Below are 26,997 nucleotides of genomic sequence, written 5' to 3' on the forward strand. Positions count from 1 at the left end.
AGATGGGCAGGTGTAAACAGGAATGTGTCTCGCTTGTCTGCTTGTGATTCAATCGACCAAAATACATCTTAATATACCAGATGTTAAAAGGGCATTATGGTAGGTGATTGTACTAAATCATTTTGATGAGGGACTTTAGCTCAGGCATTTCAAAACGATTAAAATAACATTTGAGATGGTGTGCGATGAGATCGGTTTGCTGGTTAGTCCAATCACATGATCTGTTGAAGTGAAGTCATGTGTGTCAATGTTGTTGCATGGACAAAAACAGCTGAAACATTCTTTAAAATACCTTCTTTTATGTTCTACTGAAGAAAGAAAGTCAAACAGGTTTGGGACAACTTGAGGATGAGTGAATAATGATCCCTTTGCATGAAAATACAACATCAAAAAGCAAGTAGCAAGTAGTTCTTTTTCAGAAATGCTGATTGTAGCAACCTAGAAAACACAACTTTGTTTCCCAATGGTCTGATGAAAACCGCACATCCTGCTGAATCCAGCCAATGAGATCTGGTGATTTTACTTGGCTCTTGGCATTTTGTGTGTAATAAGCATCAGACAGTCTATGAACTGTCCGCGGGCGACTCGTAGGCGTCCCATCTGAGGGTGAGGCTAGGTATAACGTAACGTGACCTGTGAGTGAGTGTCTGTCTCTCTGGAAGAGAATTCTCTGTGTAGGTTGGATGAGAGGCTGGTGTGTATCTGGAGGATGGATATTCACAGATGGGAAGATTAAGTGCTCTTCTGTATGCTAACAGCTAACTTCACCAAGTGGCGGTCTACGCTAAGCACTGTGATTCATGCCAGGGCACACACAATTCAGGGTTTGGGTTTACACACACTCACAGAGAGCCTGATTCACGCTCTCAGTGGCTTCATTGAGGTGTGAGACCTAATTTGATGCATGTGGAGATGTCTCATTTTAATAACGTTAAAAAAAAAACAGTATTTTGAACATGAGTGTATCAGTGTGGTTGTATAAACTGGTTTGGGAAAGATCATGAATTAAGTTGAACAGAAAATATTTGTATTTATGGATGCTAAAGGATTACAAGTGTTTAAAGACCTTGGCTAATGTGTAAGGGATGAATATAAGAGAAACTGTGGTTCACCACTGGCCACAACATGCCCTCAACTAGCCCATTAAAATACTTGATTAACAAAGCAACAATATACAACTCTAATAAACAAATTCTCCACCTTCGTAGAAAAAAATCACAAAGTATTTTTAATCTATTTGTAAATGTTCATCTCCACCCTTGAAATGTTCATAGGAATAACTGGAATACTTTTGGGTTTTTATCATTTTAGGGAGATTTTCCTTGCCAGTATCCTCATTAGCTTGCATAATAATTATATGTAAATTTTGTAAACAGCAACATCAAGAAAAAGATGCACAAATAAATTTGTATTGAAAGTGTTTCTCTTATATTCTAATATTGGGTAGATATAACAAATGATAAAATAAATATTCCAGTTTTTTTTTTTTTTTATGTTTTTCAGATAATATTTTTATAAATAAATACATGAAAACCTTTACAAACAAATGTGAATTGAAAATGTTTCTCTTACATTCTAATATTCTAATAATTCTCTTATATACTTATCTGCCACAGGTTAACTTCACTTGAAGTGTAGTAACATCTACAAGCAATATGAATGCTCCTGAGCTAAATTTCAGTTGTCCCAGATAAGGGTATGAATACTTATGCAATGGAATTATTTAAGTTTTTTATTTTTAATACATTTGCAAAGATGTTAAACACCTGTTTTTTTGCTTTACCATTATGGTGTTGTGTACATTGATGTGTGAAAAAAAATAATTTAAAGCAGTTTAACATAAGGCAGCAACATAACAAAATGTGAAAAAAATGAAGGGGTATGAGTACTTTCCCAAGGCACTGTGTATATAATGTACTATTTTTTACATTGTTTTAATTATTTAGTTCATAATTATTTTTCTTCATAACCATTTTCATTTTAGGCTCTATTCTGCTATGTAATGCATACTTTTCACAATCCAGTATCCCCAGGTAATCAATTCAATTAAAAAATTTGAAGTGTTTTTACTGGATATTCTTAATAAAAATTCAGTTTTAATTAGTAATATGTCACATTATAGAAGTAATATGTGTTGTGTATGGAGTTTCATGGTGAAATTCACTCTTGTAGTGTCAACATATTCTCTTAACCCTAACCAAAACCATAAAAGTCTACAAATACTCTAATGAGAGTTAGTTGATGTTTCAGTGTTTGGCTTTGGTAAAACCACAGATAAATAGTTTTCTTTGGATAAAGTGTAGGTTACATGTCATCCACTCTTCAAGTTCAATCTGTTTGTGAAACTGAAGTAGTGGGCTTTTGTTGTGTGTTTTTTATTGTCTTATTTCCGGCTTGACTGTTAGATCAAAATCACTTTCCCTCTCGCTCGCCCTCCTCTCTCTCTCCTTCCTGTTTGCTTATCCTTTGAAGTGATAGAGTGTGGGCTTGAGGGCCGAAGTGACTCCTGAGAGAAAGACAGAAATGGAGGATTAAAAAGAAAAGATGAAAGGATCTTTCGGTCTTGTAGAATAGGGGAGATGGGTGGAGGGGGGTTTGGTGGTGGTCTTATATTTTTGTTCCTCGACAGTTAAGGGGGTCAAGGAAATACTGACATGCTCAGGCAGAACCTCAGTGTCAAACTATGAGATCCTCAGTCCCGTCGAAGTACAACTTCCTGCAGGAAGAGATTCAAACTTTCTCTTTATCACACACTACTAAACTTATTTTAGTAACACGACAATAGCTTGTTTTAATAATGTAGGAACTTTTTTTAAACCAAATATATAAGATACTTCATTAAAAATCTTACTGATCCTTACTGAATCTTACTGTATATTGTTAAATTTAATAGAAAAGGTTACACTTTATTTTCATAGTCACTTTGCAACCACGTCAACTAACTCTCATTAGAGTATTTGCCTATTGTGGTTTTGATTAGGGTTAAGAGAATAAGTGGAGATGTACTTGCAAGGTTAATTAACATCAGTAAAAGTTCTGCTGGTGGACCAGCAAAATAAAGTGTGAGCAGATATTAAAGGGATAGTTCATCCAAAAATGAAAATTCTGTCATTAATTACTCACCCTCAAGTCGTTCCAAACCCATAAGACAAATTAAGATATTTTTGATGAAATCTGAGAGCTCTCTGACCCTCCCATAGACAGCAAGGATCCTAACACGAAAAAATATCTTAATTTGTGTTCCGAAGATGAACGAAGGTCTTACGGGTTTGGAACGACATGAGGGTGAGTAATTAATGACAGAATTTTCATTTTTGGGTGAACAACCCCTTTAAGCACACAGTCTACTAATACTCTAATGACTGCTAGTTGACATGTAGTTGCAAAAGCCCCTTTTACACATACAGTCTTTACTGATAAATTACAATTAAGAGATCATGTGTGAACAGGACCATTTCAAAAATACCGGTACATTTGTTCTGGCAATTTACCGATGCACGTACGAGTTCAGAATGCTTTGACGTAAGATGTCTACTCTGGGCCAATCATAACATTCTGATGCAGATGACGCATTTACTTTACACCGTGTAGTTCGATCTGAAGTTGTCTAATATGATGACTCTGGGCCAAAGTCATCTGCATGAATGTGAACATTTGATACAAATATGAAAGCATCAGCAAAACACTGTCAGGGAGGCAAAGCCATTTAGAGGCCATTTCCAGTTAATGATGTCACAGAATTTACCGGTATTTTGAAACTGACTTGTGAAGAGTGCTTTACTGGTAAAAAGACAGAACATCGCTGCCTGTTTTTTCTTACGTTACACATTCTTTCCAGGTCTATTTGTTCCCTCATCTGAACAGAAACTGATCTGGCCCAACAGGAAAGTGCAGATTACAGTGATTGCCTTCTGGCGTTATTGTTTTGTTCTTTCAAAAAAATGTATATCTGTAATGTTTCCAATAAACTAAAATCCCAGAATGCATTGAAATGAGTTTTGGGTGAAAACATTTATCCAAGATCTCAGATGAATTGAGAGAAATGTTGAAAAAAAAACATACTTCAATAAGTATTGTTAAATCTAAACAATGTATTTTTAAGTAAATTGGAGCATCACATTGTTAGCATACCAACATGCTAATGTCAAACTCTATTTACATTAAGCTGAGTTTTGCACTTTGCATAAAGCCTTTGCATCATTCAGTTGCCTGTGTAGACTCGTAGAACTTGCTTTTGTTCGTTTTTTTTTTCTTATTTATTCTTTTAGAATAACGGGATTGGTCAATTTTAAATGTCTCTCAAATGAGGTCATTAATAGACAATGGGGAGGAGCTAATGAGAACGTTCTGAAATATAATGCCTGTGTCTGAAGAGCTGAACTCTCAACTTGCTTTCATGCATTAATGGTGACAGATGTTCATTATGAAGGTTTACTCAGTACCCAGACTTTTTGTAAGGTAGTTGACAGGTGTGTATGTGTGCGTGTTTTTTAAATGTGTGTACAGAAAAGAAGAACAGACAGAAACAGTGAGAAAAAGGAGAAGTAAATTAGAAAACATAGACAAAGAAGGTATCCAAAAAATGTCTCATCTAACACCCACATACAGGAACTCAGGAACTGCACCAAATAACCCACCTGCTTTTTCTTTTCCTATTGGCCTTGCTGCCCTATGAGACGAGAGATTCATCAATCATGCTGAGACAAAACAGTGTCCATTTACTGCCGACAGCTGACACTGTATATCAGACCTGTTGAATAGGAAGGTTGTTGACACTGTGCATCTGCTGGAAATTAAAAACAGAGGCTGATGAGGGGATCAGACGAGTGTTGTTGTTTTCTCACGCAAGCAGTCTGTCTGTGCTGCCCGGTGGACCTTCGTTCCCCATCACCCCTGTCTCCATCTCTGTGCCACCTGCTGGGCTCGTCGGCACCTCTCCGCTGCTGGTCCCCGCAGCTCGTGCCACGCTGGCCACTACCATCTGGTGAATGTCATCATGACTCCTGCCGCCCTGGCACAGGGTGGATGGCCAGGTGGTGCATGTGCCACCCCTCCCCCAACATCCTCTCTTTCTGATTACGAGAATGCAGATATGGTTGAGGGCTTGTCCTAAAAGTCACCTTAAACTTGTTTATACTTCTCTTGAACATCTATAACTAAAGTAAGTCATCATGAAATCAAAACTGACCTTTTTAACTTTCTAAATGCATGTTCCTGGTCTTATTCCAACAAAATATTTGTCACTGTAAACTTTCACCAAAATGTAATAACGTTCTCGACCTTTGAAACGACGTTTCTTTCAGATGACATCACCAAGGACACTTAAAGGATAAGTCCACTTCCAGAATAAACATTTCCTGATAATTTACTCACCCGCATGTCATCCAAGATGTTCATGTCCTTCTTTCTGCAGTCGCAAAGAAATTACGTTTTTTGAGGAAAACATTCCAGGACTTTTCTCCATATAGTGGAGTTCAATGGTGGCCAACGATTTGAAAGTCCAAAATGCAGCTTCAAAGGGCTCTACACGATCCCAGCCGAGGTCCAGGCTGGTTTATTTGGTTTGGTCAGCTGGGCTGATAGCTAGGTAGGCTGGTAGACCACATTGGACAAGACAAAAAAAATAGCAACCATGATACAAAACCAGCTTCACCTCCTTAAAGTTTAGGTTTACCGAATATGTGTTCCATAGAAAAAAAAAGGGATGTTTGGAACGGCATGATTAAATGATAACCAAATTTTCACCTTTTGGTTAACAAGCTCTTTAAACATGTGTTTTCCAGTGGCGTACAGTGTATGAACATCAGATTTGTTGATAAACCATATAATTTGTGGATGAGATGATGCTTCTGTTCAGCTTAATTTTTTCCCACAAGTATATTGGCTTGATTCCTCTTAGGTGTGTCTTCTTCCAGCTAGTCCCCTGGTTATTTTCATGCAGCTTCCCCAGACTCTCAGATTTGAAATGGCCACCTGTCATTTAGGTCAGAATGCAGCAGGGGCCTGCAACCCAGCTGTCACTCATACCCGTACCCAGTCTCTCTCTCTCTCTCTCTCTCTCTCTCTATTTATCTCCTCCTGTGATGGTCTAACATCACTAGTACTTCCAGGCTACGAGGGGCCAGTCATCTGGAATGGTCCTGATGCAACTGGAAAATTGAATTGAAGAAGGCCCTTATGTGGAAATCCTCTCAGTGCATTTAGCTGAACTGGTGTCAGCAGGCAGACAGGAAGTGCACCAGCGCCTAGCTTTCAAATCCTAACCTCCTCAAGAAGGACAGATAAAAGCTAACTCCTGAGGGCGGTGTTGAATGTCAGGCTTGTTGTGATACGATTGAAGAGGGAAGCGGTCATATTGAGAGAAAGAGAGAGAGGTTGGGAAGGGGGAGTTAGGGGGGATGATAGAGTGCTGGCCATCTGTGCCGCTTTTGTCCTGCTGTGTCTCAGGTAGGGGCGAGAGGAGGACTGTATGTTCTGGGTTTGGCAGGTCAGGATGGAAGCCTCATGGGGACAGACAACCCGATTGTCAGTCTTGGGCATCCAGACATGGAGCGCTGCTGGTCACATATGGACGCAGACACACTCACACACAATCACATGACTTCCAAAATATCCAGTCGGCTGATTTTTGAAAGCTTCCTTGCAGGCAACTGTTCAACTTTGAAAAGGAAACTGAATTTTTACATTGTACTAATGTGAGTGGTGCTTGCCAATGCAATTCCTGCTGCCACAGTGCCAAGGTGTTGTGGGTGGTTGCCAAAGCATTGTTATGCCATTTCTGGGGTGCTCTTGGTAGTAGATAGGGCATTGCTAGAATGTACTCTGTGGGTGCTCACTAGTTCATATCAACCCCCAAGTCTCCTTGATATTCTGGTCTCCATATATGGCCCAGGTTCCTTTAATTATGTAAGTCTATCAGACCTTTTCTTCTCATTTTTGTCCATAAATTTGTCCATTGTTAGTCTAATCTTAAGGTAATAGCACACCTGTCTTCAACAACCCATGCAATTTGAGTAATCACAGTACATGTCAGTAGCACAAAATATATACACAAAAGAAGTGAGTTATACACTGAAGGTAAATACTGAGAGTTAAGAGTCTGGCGGGTGTTAAGCATTGATTAACACTTTACATTCTATTTGTAAAGGGTTTATAAAGGTGGTTATAAATGACTAATAACTGATTTACAAATGCATTAAAAATCGTTTATAAGCAATAATATTTTCATAAAAACATATCACATTTGCAACTGGTCAGTGTTAAAATAAATGCTGGGAAAATCACTTTACGTAACCCGACAAGAGTGATTACTGATATGCTGTCAAAAAAAAATCACATTTTCGAAAAAAAAAAAAAAATCACGCACTGACTTTCAAAGCTGCTGCATAACGACTTTCTACTTCGAGGACCTTGATAGAAAAGTACAATAATTGTCTTTCAAATGTAGTGAAGTTAAAGTCACAAGTTTCCAGAAAAAATAATACTCAAGTAAAGTAAAGATACTCAAAAAGTGTACTTAAGTACAATACTCAAGTAAATGTACTCCACTTCTGTCCGCCGCTGACATTCACACATCACAGACTATGTTCCACTGAGACAATTATCTGGAAGCTGAGCAGGAAAGGTTAAAAGTGTTGTTTGCTAAATGTGATTTTAGCTAAATTTAGAAAGTAAATTTACATTATTTACTTTGGCTTAGCTGCATCATATTACTGCCTAGGGGCGTAAATGTCCAGGATAGATGCAATTTTCATAATCAACGATCCAATATGTAATGACAGTTTACTCACAACCTCAGGCCTCAAGATGTATGTTTCACTTTTCATCAAACACAAAGATGCTATCAGTTATTATTACTTATAAGGTTAACATAGGCACTTATACATGCATAATATAAGCATAGGTGAGCAAATGCACCCAGAATGTGAATGCAACACTTTTTAATTGCAAATTAAGACAGTGACAATGGTGGACCAATGTCTATACTTCTTAATAAAATATACGTTACTATGTATACATGTACAGGAGAATATGAAAGGGGAAAAAGCGCATACCTTACGATTTACCATGTTGCGTTCATATTCTTAATCAACAAGGTGTTGAGTTTGCAGGGTTAAGAGTTTGAAAAACTGACCAGTACTTCCAGATAAGACTTTATATACTCTCGAACGGACTTTGATATGAATAACAAGTTTACTAAAGCTTGTTTTGAGTCTTTTGAGGTCAACTGATCTTTCTTAAGTGAAAATTGAAAGATGCATGCTGCAGTTTTCAGTGTTTTGTCCTTTAGCTCTCGACACCAGTTATGTGACTGAACACCAATTAGAAATGCTCATTTTAGCGTCGAAACTAAATTACTTTATGAAACTTTAAAATACAGAAAATATCTGTAAAACAATGGTATTTCATCATATAATGAAAAAATTTAAAAATTCTGTAAAAAAGATACAGACAATTACCTGTAAAAAAATTTTTTTTTTTTTTTTTTACAGTGTGGAAGAGACAGGACATATTTTAATATAACTCCAATTGTATTTGTCTGAAAGAAGAAAGTCATATAGAATGACTTGGCGGTGAGTAAATCATTGGGTCATTTTCATTTTTAAGTGAACTATTCCTTTAAGCACAGTAAACTCTGGTCTGGAATTACAAGCTATTGTTTTTAGTACCTTGCAGTTCTAGTTTTAGGCTGCTTTTATAAAAACCTTAGTTTTTATGCCCTTAAACATATTTATTTGCACATTTTTGCCCTAAATAAACATCTTTTTGGATACCAAAATCGCTCCTGTGTCCATCACGATGAGATCCTCCTTGTGACTGCTCGGGTCCCTGTCACAGTTGCCATGAAACTGTGTTGAGCGGAACCAATGAAAAATCATTCAAACCCTGATGCACACTGCTTGTAATATTTGTGAGATGATTGTTATCTAATGCTATATTATCCAAAGCAGCTTACAAGAAGAAAAGTTTGTATGGGTTACTACTAGTACCAGTTTGTAACCACTAAGCTACCAGCAACATCGTCATCCAAACAGATATTGAGGACAGTGAAAGGAATAAAATCAGATTTTAAAATCTGGTTCATGGGAATGTTGTTCCAGGAGCATATTCTGCGTGGGAATATTCCTTCTTATCATTTTTACATCATTCCATTTTTGTGGATAGTGGATAGGATAGTGGTAGCTATAAATTGGGTACTCGTTGTCTCCATTTTATCGCATAGTACATTATGATGCTGAGTTTAGAAACTGCAGAGGGAGGATCTGATGTAATCAAATTATAATATTGCAGGTTGAAGCTCACTAATTTATGCATTTATGCAAAAATATGCATGCTTATTAGATTATGTCACCTCTTATATAGATGACTGGGGACATTATGTTTTTCTAGAGGGGAGGGGTGTCTGTTTAATAGAGAGTGTATTATGTTTTATTTTATTTTATGAAATACCGCTGTGTATGTGTGTCTGTATATTTAGTGAAGTGTTTGTCCTTACAGGACAGTATGCTCTTTTGTTCTTGTGTGTAAGCAGAGACTTTTAGTATCACAGAAACACAACCTTTAAATGAACAGGAATTTAAACACTGTGTGCATGTGTGTGTGTGTGTGTGTGTGTGTGTGTGGAGACTGTATCATTGGTATGTTGTTCTACAGGAGAGACCAGCTTTGCTTTGAAACAGCCAAAGAGATGTTTTTCCAGCAGACTGCTCTTACAGGAACTACTCTGCATTCCTTCTGGTCTTCCATACTTGAACAATCACAGTACTGATTTATTCTCAATGCACACATACCTGTTTTCATACTCTTGATTGGATTATGCAGTTGAGCTCTGGATGTAACAGATTCATGCGCTTGTCTGGGAGCTGATTGATAAACATTGAAGTCACCGTGCGTCTCGTCGATCATACTCACCTTACTGAATTGTTATATAGCTATTTGACAAGATGTGCTACATGGTCAACAACGCAACTAAAAGAAGAGTGAATCTGAGACCTCTGAGCAAGCAGCAAGAAGATGAAAGTGTCTTAGCATGAATTAATTCCAGTCATTTAAATTGCGAATTGAAAAACACTGTGGTTAATTGAATTGAAGAAGTTATTGTTTAAAATGTATGACCCTGGACCACAAAACCAGTCATAAGTAGCACGGGTATATGTGTAGCAATAGCCAACAATACATTGTATGGGCCAAAATGATCGATTTTTCTTTTAAATCATTAGGATATTCAGTAAAGATCATGTTCCATGAAGATATTTTGTCAATTTCCTACCATAAATATATCAAAACTTAATATGCATTGCTAAGTACTTCATTTGGACAATTTTAAAAGCGATTGTCTTATCTTGTCTCTCAATCTAGCTGTTTAAAACATTCAAAACATATTTTACTTAGTTTATGTCTACATTCTTAATAAGCAAGCTATATTATATCTCTATAATAACGTATTGATAATATTTGATAACAATAAATAACAAAATAAATGAAAAAAAAAAAATGGCTTTTCCTTTAAATGTAGAAATATCAAGATAATTTCCACAAATAAACTTAGCCTTAAGGCTAATGAAGTGGAAAGATAGCACTGTCTGGCAGGTGAAACACTGTAACACTGTATCAGTTGTTACAGAGCAGCAGCCCTCCAATTAGAGCACGCGCATATCATGACGTGAACGCGCCCGTGGTCCAAATACTTGAGACAGTTGGAAAGCAGATAGAGAGACCGCCGGAGAAAGAAACACTTGACTGGAGGTATATCGCTCCAGCGGGGGAGGACGGCAAACGAGACCACGGTAATTCATCTCCTTCGGGACTCTTTCAGATCCTGCGGTGCGAAAGAGACGCACAGATGGGTTTAAAGCGTATCTCGTTGTGTCATGTGCTCATGTAGGACATCATCTGTGCTGCTGTCATTAGGTAATGTACAGTAGGCTATCTGCGGATCCGAGCACATCCATCAGCTACAGCAATTCATAGTTTTACCTGCAAATGCCGTAGTGGCTTTCTTTGATGCTATCTGGCAATGCAATGCAGTCGCTCCTCGGAGGATGGGTTTAGTATCGGCTTTTAGATGGAGGAATTACATGCACGCGCATGCATTTAACTTCACCTCGCGCTTTCAGATGCTGCATTTGGGCATATTGAGGTTGTGCTGGTGCATCTGCTGTAGTTGAATAATTTATTAGGCTGTATCTGGGGCTGAAGGAGAGAAACAAACACTGAGCTGTTATATGAGACTGTTTTAATTGAGGCGAAGGAATGGAAGGAAAGCTTAGTCAATGTAAACTTTGGTTGTGTTCATTTGTGAAATTTTGTTGTGCAATAGCAGTGGCACTGACAAGTGTGTGAAGCGGTGGTTTGTTTGCATTGACCCTCGCTATTTTCCTATAAAATCTGCACCTACCTGTGATCCTTTGGGCAAATTTGACCTATATCGAGGAATTATTAAAATTCTAGTTTAAAAAAAACCCTTGTATGTTTTCATTAATCTTAAAATGTATTTTTCTATGGACAAATATGTTCTAAACTGAATTTAATGGAGTAGGATAACACAATTTGAGCACTTTGGGGCACAACTAAAAGTGTTGAGGCTATTTAATTCAATTAGCCTTTGTTTGGCGATTCATATAATCCCACACATTTTTTTTTATTTTTAGTTTTAAATAACATCTGTATTATTTTGCTTTTAGGTAGCTAATGGACGTCTTGGAGCTACATTGTAGTTTGTGTGTATTTCACAAATAAATCTCTGTTGTGACAGGAGTAGCCTAATCAATATGGAAATTACATCCAGTCCATTTCTTACTAATTAAAAGTGTGAGTGAAAGTGTTCAGGAAAATGATACGGTGGTTTTCTTATGTAATATTTTTAAATATGCGCCAGGGACATTTAGTCCTATTTGCACCCTTGTAAAAGAACAGTATGTGTGAGGCTGAAACATTAGATTTTTTAATACTGCTTGTTATTAATTTATTTCCATCAAAAATATTTGAAAGGCATTTTAGATTTGTATTATATATATATATATATATATATATATATATATATATATATATATATACATAGTGTTCATTTGCAAAAACATAACTAAAAAATCATGTTTATTCATTGTGAATTCCAATTAATCTCAATCAAACTGCAGTTGGGTTATTTTGATTAAAATATACAGCTAACTAACACAATAATACATAATAAAAAAACGGAGTTATCTGTTTTTTGCAAATAAACTCTTCATATATAGGCCTATATATAGCTATATATATATATATATATATATATATATATATATCCCGTAAATATTTCGCGTAAAACAGACACTGAGGTGATAACCACACCAGATCGATGCTGGGAAACTTGGGTTAGGACAGTCGACTGTCCTCCGCGTGAATAATGAATTGAGCTCGTGCACGCGTCTGCGCGTTCCTCATTCATCTCAGTGCGCGTGAGTGAGAGGCAGCAGGCGGAGTGCGAGTCCTGCTGACACCACAATATTGGTCTGAACCTCGACTCGTACACATTGAGGATACGTTTGGATTATTAAATATTTCTTCTTTCACCAGTAAGTAGCGCTTTTGAGTCTTTCTGAGCTTGTGTTTGCGGGTTTTCCTCTGAGAGAATCGCGTCTGAGACTCAGCGTTTGCGTTACGTTTCATTAAAAAAAGTTAAGCTTTCTCTTTCTCTGGCGCTAAAAAGGAGTTTCTCACCATCTCATTTAGACTTGTTTGTTGTCACATGTTGCATGGTGTTTTATGAACTGCACGGTTGCTCTTCTTTTGAATTGTTAGAAGGAGAATCACGTTGTTGTATTTGTCTTAGTTAACCTGTCAGTGACGAATGTATGCTGTGTGTTAAAGATGTGGGTTTGTTTCGTTTTGGAGCAGACACCGATATGTAGAGTCGGTTAGTCGGGGCTGATGATCATCTTGCAGCAGGTGTCTTGTAGAGGGACTTCCGCAGTTTTACACCCCATCTACTCTGCACTGGGGATGTGAACGAGTCGTTGTAGCGAGTCGGATCATTTGAATCGGTTCACATAACCATTCGGAGCTGTTCACCCGCGATTCGGTCCAAAAACTGTTCTGGAGTCAACCTCGTCTGATTCATTTGAACTCAAATCGTCTCTTTCGGGAATAATTGACTCGTATGAGCCGAGAAGCGTTGAGTGAGCGAGGAATTGATTGATTGATTGAGTGAAAAGTTGCTTTAATACACTAATAGCGCAAATGTTACACCTGTGGGGTATTGTGGGAACTATCGTCCGCTTTGTTTGGTTAAAATACGCTTAAAAAATGTAGCCTACTATTGATGCTTTTCTTAAAATGTTTACCATAGTAACCACAGCATTCCTATGACCATGAAATCCTTTTTATTCAAATTTCCAGGCCTGGAAACACATGAAAATGAAAAATTAATGGACGTTACTGAATGTATTAATACAAATATAAAGATAATATAAATCTAATATACACCATATATATTACAAATCATAACTGCCGTAACATTTTTTTGGAAACTATTAATATTTGTAAAAGTGTACATAAATCAGTTTTTGCTTCTTTCTAAGGTTAACTTGTAACATAGGTATGATGAAGTGAGGTTTTGAATCTCATAATCATGTTGGTGTGTGATCTGTGCAATCTTGAATATCCACTTTCCTTTCACAAGAACAAAGAGCATAACTGTGATGCATGTTTCCTCATGAGATCAGCTCATGCGTCGCTTCTGTCTCTCTCACACACACACACACACACACACACACACACACACACTGTTCTCTGACAGCGACAGACTCTACGTTGAGCCCAGCATCTGAAATGCTTTGGAAATTGCTTGGCACGTTGGCTGAAAATAGCTTGTGGCTATCACATATTGCCTCAGGTTGAAATGCGAAAGATTGCACTTGTTTGTAAGGACCGAATTCCCTTGAGTGAGAGACAAGTTGAAACTTATTTATTTTTCATTTCTGTGCGGGTCCGAGCTGTTTGTGCCAAAACAAAAGTATGAAAACACAGATATAAACTGCAATGCGTGTTACCTAGTGATGTCCATTGTGTTGACCGTACAGTGTTGGTTATAGAGTCTAAAGATTTCTATTGTACAGTGTGACATAGGAGACTGATGTTGTGCAGTCTGCCTTTGCCTTTTCCCCTCAAGAAGAGTCGGTGAAACTGATCTTTGATCGTCCTGAAGGTGTATTCAGCTCAGAGAAGCGATGACAGATGTTCTGGAGGTCAAAGGGTGGATGTGGCCTGTCTCTGGTCACTCTTTGTCTTGGTCTCTCCGTTATGTCCCGTAGAGCTCCCAGAAGGTCTGAATTTGACTCTCACGGTCTGTTGCAGGGCTTTAGTGCTTGAATAATCATTAAAGAGTTTTGTGCGCTGCGTGTCCTGAGGGCAGAGTGAGCCGACGTTGGCAGATGTAGCTGACTTTTCAGCATCGTTAGGTCACGCTGGGTGTCTGCAGGGATTTAGAGAGGCAAAATAAACATGATTATGAATTTGTTGTCTTTCTTTGATGCTTTACTAACATCCCTCCTTGTTCAATCTTAGGTTAATCTTAAAATCAACATCAAATCAAAACTTTCTTAATGCATGTTCCTGATCTCATTGTGCACAGGATTCATTGGTGCATGTTAATGCAAATAAAAAGAAAATAGTTTATCTTTGTAATCTTGCTCTGCCTCACCCTTCCTTCCTGATATCACAGACTGTCAAACACACTTTCTCTGCTTTAATAATAAATCTAATTTAATATGGGTAAATTGATTTAATTTCTAGAGTTTCACTTGGGAGTGTTTTTAGTGCAGTTTTTTATTCACAAAGTTTGTGGTCAGATTTTTATAATGAAAGAAGTCTCTTATGTTCAGCAAGGTGGCTATTATTTGAGCAAAAATACAGTAAAATTGTGAAAGATTATTATAATTTAACTGTCTTCCATGTGAATTGTGTTTTCAAAAATAATTTATTTCTGTGATGCAATGTTGAATTTTCAGCATCATTACTCCATTCTTCTTCAGTGTCACATGATCCTTCAGAAATCTTTCTAATATGCTGATTGGCTGCTCAAGAAACCTTTCTGATTATTATCAATGTTGAAAACAGTTGTGCTGCTTCATATTTTTGTGGAAACTGATATTTTTTTTTTTCAGGATTCTTTGATGAATTGAAAGTTCAAAAGAGCAGCATTTATTTGAAGTAGATCTTTTTCATCGGTATACTGTAAATGTCTTTACTGTCACTTTTGATTAAAAAACCTGACCCCAAACATTTGAACATAAAGTATATACATGTTTAGATAGCAATAAAGGGGTTAAACAGAGCTGCAGATGAAATGAAATGACCAGAAGTTATTTGAAAAATCTTGGAAATTGAAAAGCGTGGGAACTCTGTGACCTGCCAAAATACTGCAGTTATTGCTGAAAAACCATGATAAATTAATTTGTTGCTTTTAGCTGCAAGAGTTGTCAGAATCTGAAAGAATTAATTTGTCATTTGTTATTTATAAAACCATTAATTTCCAGTGTTAAACGCAGTTTAATAAATTTATTAAACATAGTTTTCACTTGATAAATTATAGAGAACACATTTAATTTTTTTCCAGATCATTATTGCCTGTAGCTATATATTTCACAAAATGCAGATAGTGCCTAATATAGATTTGCAGGATATTGACAGAATGAGGTGGTATCCACCTGAAGTGTTTCTTCACCCGTCTCTCTTGTTCTCTTTCTTTTTTTTTTTTTCTCTCCATCGCTCTCTAACCGATCAGAGCTATTCTTGGCTTGCTCTCTGAGCTGATGGGAAAAGCTGACATTGCTAACAGAGGGGGAATTTGAGCTCGACTCAAGCCAAAGCCCACTTCCTCCTCCTGAGCCCATGCACCAGACACCATCCACCCCTCTGCCGTCTGCCACCGCCGCCATCAGGACATCTGATTTACTGTCTGCTGTTTGCATGACAAAGACAGCCTTTCTGGTGAGAGTGTTTGTGAAAGGGAGAACCAAACAGAAAGGAAGAAGCTCTCCTTGTTTCCAAAAACAGAAGTATTTTAAACAAGGTTCCCTCTACTTCAGGTCCTCTGCGAGCAGCATTATCAATTGTACATTGTTTATCACAGGTTTGGCAATAACCGAATAACAACCAGTTATGGGCATTGCGTCCCACTGTGCCAGCTGAATTTGGCATGTGACTTGGTTGCATCTTGGCTGCTGAATTTAACTCCGTCTGACTAATGAGGAGAGGTGAACAATCCCATAAAAGAACTGGCAGGAAAGTACAGAGAGAGAAAAGGGGGGTGAGTAAAAGATATGATCCAGGCTGGACTTGAAACCGGTTCCCCATGAGCACATTTATATTGCATTGAATTCAGATTGCGATGTTGCAAATTGTTTTAACATAAAATAATTTATTTTGCTGTGGCGTTTTACATCTAGTGGCAGCGCTAATAGAGGCTCAGGAAACAGTTAGGTTATTTAGGGCCCTATGAAATCCGTTTTATTTTTTCCCAAATTCTTTTATTTTTATTTTTTTTTCCAAATTCCTTTTTTTTTTTTCTCTTCTGGATCCCATTTTTTCCATTTTAATTTTTTCTAGACTCTGATTTAATGGTTAAAATAAATATATTAATCAAAAAGCATGTCTAATTCATTAAAATCATGAAACGTATATAATTTAACAGCAATTTATTAAAATTAACAAAGATTAAATTAAGGTCCTATGAAATTCTTGTCATAGTTTATTTATTACCAAATAAATTCCATTTGAATGGTTTGATTAAATTAATAATCCAAAGCATCTCTAATTAATTGATTTTACAAAAAAATAATTTATTTTATTATTATTATTAATTTTAGAAATGTGTTGTGTATTTACATTTTTCTTGTAAATAAATTAAGTAAATAATTTTTCTGGCAAATATTCCTTAAAAATAATGTTAGTAGTTATAATACTATAACATTAAGCAGTTATATTTCTGTCACAGTTTCTTCAAGTTAAACTGAACTTTTATTTTGACGGGTAGTGGTGAAGACCTTTTAAGTTTCTGTTTGTAAATGATATGATGATAGGTTTTCTCAAAAGAAATGGTAAACTGCTAATGAAGTGACTCTCAGAGCAGTTCTAGAGATTATGTGTTCATTAGGGCTGTGCAATTAATCGAATTCGATTATCATGCGCATCTAGTCAGTAAAGCCGGTTTCTTGATTAGTAGTTAATCACCATCACCATCACCTGCTTTTAGATGGAGCTGCAATTACTACACAGAGCCATAGTTCACTGACAAGCTGGGCAATATCGCGTTCATAATCGAAGGCGATTTGTTTGGGATTATGAACACGATAATGCCTAGCTTGTCAGCGATTTACTGTCGGCTTTACTGACGAGATGCGCGTGATAATCGAATTCGATTAATTGCAAAGCCCTAGTGTTCTTGTACTCGTATATTGAGGCAGCAGAGGAAAACACTGCGAGCATCATGAATGCTTCAGTATGTGTGTAGTAAATGAAACCGTGCGTCTGTGCCATTCATTCACACAGAAACACGCAGAGCATGCAGAATTCACATTTAAATTTTATTTTTACAGCTTAATATTCACAGACACTAGTCCATATTGCGTTTTGTTTTAAGTGCATTGACCTACTTTTGATTTATTCTTCCGAAATTTGGAAAATTCTGTAAATTCCATTTTTTATGACTGGATTCCATCCGCATTTTTTGCATCGCAGAAGTCATAGGGCCCTTGTAATTGTTAGTTGGCCAATCTGCTAAGCTGCACTGCAGCAAAAGACCTCAAAACAACATTTGGTAACCCTTGTCTGAAAAGTTTTGTCTATTTTGGGATCAAAAGGAGCAAGTGGAGAGCAGGGTACAAGGGTACACTAGGTCGTGAGTGCAAGGGCACAATGGGACTGGAGCTCTTGAGGGGGTGTGCAGTGGAAAAGTGCCCTGTGCTGTGTCAACAGGCAGTCTGTGTATATGTGCATGCGCGTGTGTTTTTAAAGCAGCTGATGTGGCGACAAGAGCAGCGGAAATGAATCCAGGGATGAGCAGAAACCAGATCTAACACAGGCACGGGGAAGGAATGGCCTTGTAAGGCATCTGGGAGTCAGAGAGCGAGAGTGAGACACACACAGTGGGTCGCCATTCCCTGAAGACAGACACACACATGCATACATTCAATGAAGCAGCAGCATTGCTAAACAATCTGAACTAAACAAATCATTATCTGCACCACACAGGCTATAAAATAATATATTTCACATTATAAAGCTATAAAGGTATTTAAAACCAAAGATGATTAGCGTTTATAGGAAACCATGTGCTGCTTTTGATTTATTGAGTTTGGCAAACGTAGTAATTAAACATTGACCTGGGAACAGTTCCTCTTATATTTGATTGTACCAATTCTAATCTTTTATGGAAAATATTGTCTCTCATTAAATCCTCCTTCTATGGGCAAAAATGTATTTTATGCTCTTGTTAATATTTGAATCTTGGAGGCGTACAGTATATGGCAAGCCGTTTTGACTTTTATTCCTTCACATGATATAAATTTTTGATATCAACAATTACATTTTTACTAGTTAAAATGCTAATTCTTGATATCAGCAATTACATTTCCACTAGTTAAAATGTTAATTGTTGATATCAAGAATTAAATTGTTGATATCTGTAATTGTATTTTCACTAGTTAAATGTCACCATAGGCTGCCATTCAAAATCAATTGTTGATATCAAGAATTAATTTCTTAATTTCACATCAGAAATACAATTCTTACTAGTAAAAATGTCTATTCTCGATATCAACAATTTTATTCTTTATCAACTATTTAATTATTGATATCAACAATTCAATTTTTACTAGTTAAAATGCTAATTGTTGATATCAGAAATTACCCTCCCAATTGTTGATATCAGAAATACATTTTCAGATATCAGAAATTAACATTGTCACTAGTGACAATAAAATTGTTGATATCAAGAATAGACATTTTTGCTAGTAATAATTGCATTTCTGATATGTTAAATTGGAATTTCAACTAGTAAGAAATTAATTCTTGATATCAACAATTAACATTTTAACTAGTAAAAACTGAATTGTTGATATCAAGAATTCATATCCTGAGAATGAATAAAAGTCAAAACGGCTTGCCATATACTGTGCAGATCATAACTTTATTTTGAACAAAAGCCTGTGAATAAGAAAATGTATTTAGGAGATATTTTTAAGAGATTTTAACAAGATTTTGCATGCTTATTGTACTTGTATTGCCTTTGTAAAACTTTTTTCTGGTTTTATCACACATTAGTTGCGAAGTTTCATTGCTGTACAATAAAACAATAATAGTGAGGTACTGTAAATGAATTTTAATGTGAAGTGATGAATAAGGCAGAACTTGGCTTCAAGGACAATGTCTGTTTCTGCAGCACTATCAGAAATACACACACATTCCTCAGTGGATTTAGTCTAAATGTATTCAGAGAAAGCAGAATATTTCAGGATACACATTTGTTTCTATCAGTAAGACAAACTAATTGTTTCTCTCCAAACATCTGTTTTTTTTGGCCTGATAAGATTTTACAGATTGTAAGATTCATATGGTGTGACAGTATCTCTTCCAAAACCCACTCTCCAATATCTACGCCTTTTCGTTAAAAACTAGAGCACAACAGATTCATAAATTCATGTTTTTTTTTTTGATGCAGTGCATTGTAGAATTGTATTATGGTTAAGGACACATACTATGGTTTATTTTTGCTATCTAGGTAGACTGCTTTCTAGGCTTTTTTTTTTTTTTTTCTGGTCACTTGAATGTTATTGCATGTAGCAATTAATCCCCATTTGACCTCCTTGTTAAAAAAAAACAAATCTGTCAAAGCTGATATAGGTATTCAATTAAAGGCTGGAAGGCAGAGTGCTTCCCCATCTAATAGTGTGTGTAATTTAATAAGGGAGGTTTCCAGCACGGTGGCATCACCAGGCCGATTTTTATGAGCGACGGAGTGATGGAAGAGAAAGGGAAGGGTAGATAAAGAGGAAGAAGGAGGGGGTGTAGGATACTTTGATATGTTCTGCCTTGATGGTCGTCACCCCTTTGCCACCTCTGAGAATTAACCAATTAGACTGTGCCTGGTACGTTTGCCGGCCACACTATTAGACAGATGAAAGGAGCCCTCTCTATAAACGAGTGAGCAGAATATTGATAGACAAGCGAGGGTTATTGCGTTCGCCCCGCCACGTTTGTTCCTTTGTGCCATGATACAGTACTGCATAGTTCTTTTTAACCCGCAGTGCTGTGTGTGAGTTATGGTAGTGAGAATTAAGCTGCCAAACTTAATTGTAGGAAGTGATTCACTCTGAATTGTACTTTTGTGACAGAACTGCACTTATCTGACAGTGATCTTATTCACTGTTCTCAGAACAGCCGTGGTGACTTTTGAAAGCCCTGTAATGACTGTCGGTCTGTTCATTAAGGATAATTGGTAATGTTGCGCAGTTCTGGATTTGTGTGGCATGTGGGTGTGTTGAAGTCATAAGTGGCTGAGTTATAAATAAAGACCAGGCTTTCAGTGATGTATTTGTGATATAACAACCCATTACAAGAATCCAGTATGAAACGTGTGTGTGTGTATGTACACTGTAAGGTGGCAGAATTAATCTTATTAAAAACTCTTAGTAATATCTGAATGACTTGTAGCGTGTTTTTAATAAACCAGTAAATGCAATGGTCATTGAGTGCTTGAATGTTAAATCACAGGCCAATCTAGCTGGTTGTATTGACTAAATTTTATGATTTCTTACTAGGGTTGTAACGGTACACAAACATGATGGTTCGCTATGTACCCCGGTTTTTATGTCACAGTTCGGTTTTGTTTCAGACAGTACAGCAGGGGGAAAAAAGACTAAACATAAAATTGCTTTTTTTATTAAACAGTTCTTTTAAATAGTCAATTATAATTAAATTTTTCTTAGGGATAAAAATCTACCTCAGCTTATGTTCTTAACTAGGGAGCCCTTTTACATTACTATAAGGTTAACAACAGAGCTCAAACTTAAATTTAATTACTATTTATTTTTGAAACATATCAACACTCAACTTGAAAACAATTGTATGCAAACATGTAAACTGCATAATGCAGTTTTTTCAATTAACTTCTAAATTATAAAATTTCTATTTGTTGTTGAAATATATGAAGTTCAAGTTTATTTAGCGCTTTTTACGATACAAATTGTTGCAAAGCAGTCTTGAGACAAAACAAAGGCACTGATATATTTTAAGATCAATCAGTGCAAGTTTCTTTCAGTTAAAACAGCTCAGACTTCCACTTTAGTCTGGGACTAGGCTTAAGCTTTGTCTGTGAAACTGGGGGCATGTGTTTTCCCAAAGCCACCTGTGTTGTTGCCTTTCATTCCCATACTCCCGCACTGTCTGGCATCTTCCTGTATCCCTGCAAAACTAAACCACCACTTTCTGCTTCTCATCACATGAAACACTACATCAAAACATCTTTGCTTACTTTTCCATGTGTATAGCTCACTTGAATTTAGGCCTGTTTAATTTCTATAACATTTGGGGTTTTTGCTTCTGGAGATTGAAAATGATTGGTAGGGTTGGAGAATAAGATATCAATCCTGCATCACTCACATGAGCGTCACAGTTTGATATATGTAGAGCATATGCACTAAGCTTTTTTTTAATAGTTTGTGGAGAGTGATGGAAACTTGTGTTGGAAGATGAACAAAGTTATTGGACTCGCAGGTCGAGACAGATTTAGAGAAAGCTCAAGGCAAATAGTCGGGTCCAGTTAGCTTAGTCATAAAGCAATTAGGCCTTTAATTGTTTAATTGCTTTCTTGAAATAACAACATTTAGATGCATCAATGAAAATGAAGGGACAAAAGGGTGAGTTTAATGAGAATGCACAAAATAATTCATCTTTAATGACATCCTGAACCTCTTGTAACATCTGGCCAGCCTGAACTTTCCACAGTGCTTATTAACACCTGCCAGAGTTGTTCACAGAACACAGTCTCACCTGCTGCTCTTCATTACGATAATGATTTCTACCTTCCATCTCTCAGCTGGACTCCTTTTTTTGGCTCTTGAATATCGATTTTCTCCAAAAAGCATTTTCCATCCTGAGGGTGTCATTCTCAGAGACTGTGTTTCTTAACTCTCTCATGGCTCTTCATAGCTGTGGCCACCTGCTAAGCTCTCAGGAGCAGCGGGTAATTGGAAATCTCCCTTGCGCCAAGGGACACCCTGTGCTGCATATCTTTTCTTCCTTTCCTGGGTTTGACAAATCCCAGGGATTTCTCACTGGCTTCCTCTCACACACATGCAGTCAAACACTGGTCATTGAGTGGATCCTCTGTGCTGGAATGTTTTCAGGCCAAGGTGAATTGAGATACTGGAGGACAGTGCAAGAACCAAAAGCTGCCTAAGGGTCTTGAGGGATGGAAATTGAAGGCACTGACAGCGATTTGCAATGTCAAGGTGACCACAAGTCATTAATTTTCAATAGGAGATGACAATTTTACTATGACATGAGTGACGGTGACTGTTCTAAGGATACATGGGGCCCTATGATTTCCACTATGTGGAAAATGCAGACAGAATCGTGGAATCCAGTCATAAATTTTTTTTTACAGAATTTACTGTATAACACAGAATGTCATTGAATTTGCAAAATTTTGAATGAATAAATCAAAAGTAGGTCAGTACACTTAAATCAAAACTCAATATGGACTATTAAAATGTGAATAACTTGAATAAATGGTGAAAGAAATATTACTCAATATAATAATAGTACTACAAAATTATTATTAAAACAAGGAATAATCATACAATTTTTCTTCCATGTTTTAACTATAAACCTATGTTGTGCAGCACTTTGTTAGCCCATTGATTAAAGCTAAATTAATGTTTTATCCATTCATTTACCAGAAAAAAGTATTAAGTTGTTTTTATTAAATCAATTAATTAGAGATGCTTGTGATTTAATAAAATGTAATTAAACCATAAAAATGGAATCCAAAAAAACAAAGAATTTGGTAAAAAATAAAATGGAATTTAAGAAAAAAAGTATTTTATAGGACAATAAAATTGTAATTTTTGTTAAACTTTTAATAAATTGCCATTAAGTTTTGTGATTTCAATTAATTAGACACACTTTTTGATTAATACAGTTTAATTTAGCCATTAAAACAGAGTCCAGAAAATTAAAAAAAATAAAATGGAATCTAGAAAAATTGAAATGGGGGAAAAAATAAGAAGGTTTTCATAGGGCCCAGATTCAATGCTGTTAACTACAAATGGGAGTGCAGAAGGTGTAATTTGTGATATGTCGTTTCATACAGTTGGATACTGCCATTTAGTTTTGATCACCTACTAGGACCTTTCTACTTGACTTCTAATGATTGCATTGATGACAGTGATTTTAAAGAAATTTTAAATAAATAGTTTTCAATGACAGTTGCCGATTTCTGCTGACAGGAGTGACCAAGTTGAAGAAGTATCATCACAGTTACCTTTGGGAATGATCCACTGTCAATTAAAAGCAGTAATTAATTTAAAAACTGACAATAAATGTTGAAAAGTAGTGAAATAAATACATAATTTGGGCAATAAAAAATAATATGCGAGTAATATATATTGAACAGTATATGCAGTTCATTTGGTATCAGTAAGATATTAAATTTTTTTTTAAAGAAGTTTATTGTGCGCAAGGCTGCATTTTTATTTTGATGTCTATCTTGAAAAACAATTCTCGCAGATTCAAAAAAATATATATTAAGTAGCACAACAGATTCCAACATTGATAATAAATCAGTATATTAGAATAATTTTAATAACTTTCGAGTTTCAAAGTCGTCATCGGATTGGTTGAACTATACAAGATTTCCGGGAGATGTGCATGTCGCGTTCTAACTGTCACCCCCCCCCCCCCCCCCCCCCCTTTTTGAAAACAGACTTGACAATCAGCAGATTATTGCAGAAGTGAAATCATTTAAAAAAATGAAAGTAAAAAAAAGTTATAAAAGTTAATATTTACTGTAAATAAAATGTACAGTGCAATTATTATTTTATATTATATAAAATAAATATTTTACAAAATATGTTTTAATCCAAATTTGGAATAAAATTAAAGCCATATGTCTAAATAAGTTGTGTTCCAAATTTGAAGTTGATCTAAAAAAAAAAAAAGAGGTTTCGGAGTTATACCACAAACAGTGGCCATTGAGTGCCATTCAAACCCCATTGAATTTTTTTATGCACTTTTCTGTCACAAATGTATCAATTTCTCTCTTACTATTACTCCTATCAAAAAATATGGAATCTTGAGACTCAGACCTTTCCAATGATATGTATGTTGTCAAGATTATAAAAAGTTTTGATTCTATAAGACCGTAATACATTTGGAATATGACACCTCCCACTAAGGGGGAGGAGCCCGCTAAAAGATTTTAAAGTACCATTTCTATGGTAACGCATATCCGATTTCAAAACAGTTGTCACAGGATGAATTTTGAGATTTTAAGCTTTCAAATGATATATAATATATGATGATTACTAAAATATGTGATAGGAAAAAAGGAAGCGAATGGAATTTGTGTGTCAAAGATCAGAGCGCCTGTTATGGTGTATATGTTTTGAGGTGCGCTCTTGTCATAAATTAATTTATTACTGCTCCTACATAATTTTTAACAACAAAGAGTGGTAAAATATATATTTAGGAGTCTTGTACCTTTTCAGCGATATATAGTTTGTCATGATTAGATTAGGATTTAATGGTAATATATAAGCTAATGAAAGCTGCCATGCATTCCAGACCTTCAGCCGTCAGTCTGAAGGTCTGGCTACGCGAGACTAGAGTAGGGTTGGCTACCCCATTCACTAGAACAACTTGTGGAAATGATGTTCTGTCATGCAACCAAAAAGGTTTGGTGCTTTGCACTTTTGATGTAGACATCCATTGACCAACCAGAATTCCAAATTGAATACAGTTTGCTGTATTCCTACTTGTCTTTAAACTAACCTGTTTCACTGAGAGGTCACAGGCTTTCTGCAAGGCCCAATGCATAGATTTTATATTTCCACACGCATTCATTTTTACCTTTTCTTTTTTATCGTGGCTGTTTACATTTACGTTGAATGCCCTGCAAGACTCATCTTTCCACACCCTAACTGCATTTCCATTACAGATTTGCGCAAAACTTTTGCAAAATGTTATAAATGTTGATAAAAAAAAAAATATTGCGAAATAAGTGTTTCCATTAACCGATGTTATGCAGCATAATTTTTTCCTCTCACAATAAGTCATGGGGACAGATGTTGGTACATTTACATGTATCACAGCCACGGTGGCTGTGATGCACTTAAATGTACCAACATCTGTTGCCATCATACTAACATCTAGCCATTATTTTTAATCGAAGGTGATATAGGCTTGTAATTTTAGAAAAGCAACATGGAGAGCCACTTCTGAATCGTGGCTGGTGTAAACACAAGCGATGACTAGGAAATATTCCTTTTTTGAATTGCCTGAAAAACCACCTCATGCAAGCGTTAATTTTTTTTTTGGATATATTAGAGTTTTTGTGAAATTGACATGTTTCCATTGGGTATATTTTCAATTTGAAGGGTAACGGTAACACAGCTCCTCTCAAAATCAGGGGTGTCCAATCCTGCGCCTGGAGGACTGCGCTATAGAGCTGTAACCCTAAATAAACACACCTGAACCAGCTTATGAAGGTGTTCAAAGGGCTTTTCACACTTGAATTAGTTAACCCTGGGTCATCCTAAACCCCGGATAAAGGGAATCCCGGGTTATCAGTAATCATGTTTCACACTGCTCATACTATACCTGGTATTAACCGTTAATCCTGGGTATTCATTAACAGTGGTTTCACACTGTACATTCCTAAACCCCGGGTTAATGTTCTTATTTGCATATTTGTGGTGTCACTGTGGCTGATTGAATGAACAGCAGGCAACCTGTTTACCCGGCTTTTTCCGCATCTTTCCAGTTATTTAAAAAAAAGTCGCCGCGTAGGTCTTTAGACGTTTTAAGCCTCATGAGACCACAAAGGCAATACAATTGTGTTTTTGCTGCTTTGTACATTGCCTATTTGGATATTATTATTTTATTATCTGTGTCCTGTCCTGTTGCTGTTTTTCTGTTGCACTGTGGAGCTTCTGTCACTATAACAAATTCCTCGTATGTGTAAACATACTTGGCCAATAAAGCTCATTCTGATTCTGATTCTAAAACAAAGACTAAAATACAAAAGAAAGAAAACACAGAGCAAAGTATGTTAATATTTCTTGGAACTTATTTTAAGTGAATAATACAGTCTCCTCATCACTCCAGTTCACACGCTTTCCGTCTTTTGACAATTGTTACTTTTCTCTCACTGCCTGCTGTTTACACGACGCGCGCTTCCGCTTACGGATTTGACATGAGCCTCGCTACTCAATTTCTGATTGGCTGTCTGTTGCCAAGTATCCAGCAGCAACAAACAAACACCGCTCCATTTCACACTGAACAAACTTTGCACTGCAATGCGGGGTTAACACCGCAAATGCAGTGCTAACCCTGCAGGGTTTCATAACCCCAGGTAAGAAGCGGTGCTAACACCGCTTTCAAATTGCAGGTGTGAAATGTTTCTTTACCCGGGGTTAAAAGCGGTGTTTAGAACGATGATAACCCGGGGTTAAGCGCAGTGTGAAAAGCCCTCAAGAGTACTAGAAACTAGTACTAGGCAGAAGTGTTGGAGCAGGTTGGAGCTGCATTTTGCAGGACATTGGCCCTCCAGGAGCAGGACTGGACAACCCTACTCAAAATGGATCTTGTACATTTCTGTCCATCTGAGTTATTTAATATGTATGCTCTTCTTTCCATGTCCCAATGTATTTATACAGCTGTGTCTCTTCCTCAGCAATACTGCAGTTGTTACACTGTAAATCTAGGCTGAATTGGCAGGTCTTGCCTTCCGCTCTC

At 36.6% G+C, this 26,997-nt stretch overlaps 1 protein-coding gene across 2 annotated transcripts in view; it reads left to right on the forward strand.

Moving 5' to 3' along the window:
• Positions 1-10,675: 10,675 nt before the first annotated feature.
• The window catches only part of strbp (spermatid perinuclear RNA binding protein), a 96,953-nt gene continuing 80,631 nt past the window's right edge, over positions 10,676-26,997 (forward strand). The window contains exon 1 of one of the 2 annotated variants that reach the window (XM_079410956.1): positions 10,676-10,787. The gene's annotated coding sequence lies outside the window, so the exon portion shown is untranslated. Of the gene's footprint in view, positions 10,788-12,421; positions 12,555-26,997 lie in introns of those variants that run through there. The other variant, XM_079410955.1, reaches the window with a different exon arrangement.

This window comes from Barbus barbus (genome assembly GCF_936440315.1).
Source record: "Barbus barbus genome assembly, chromosome: 47".
In the NCBI taxonomy this organism is placed as follows: Eukaryota; Metazoa; Chordata; class Actinopteri; order Cypriniformes; family Cyprinidae; genus Barbus; species Barbus barbus.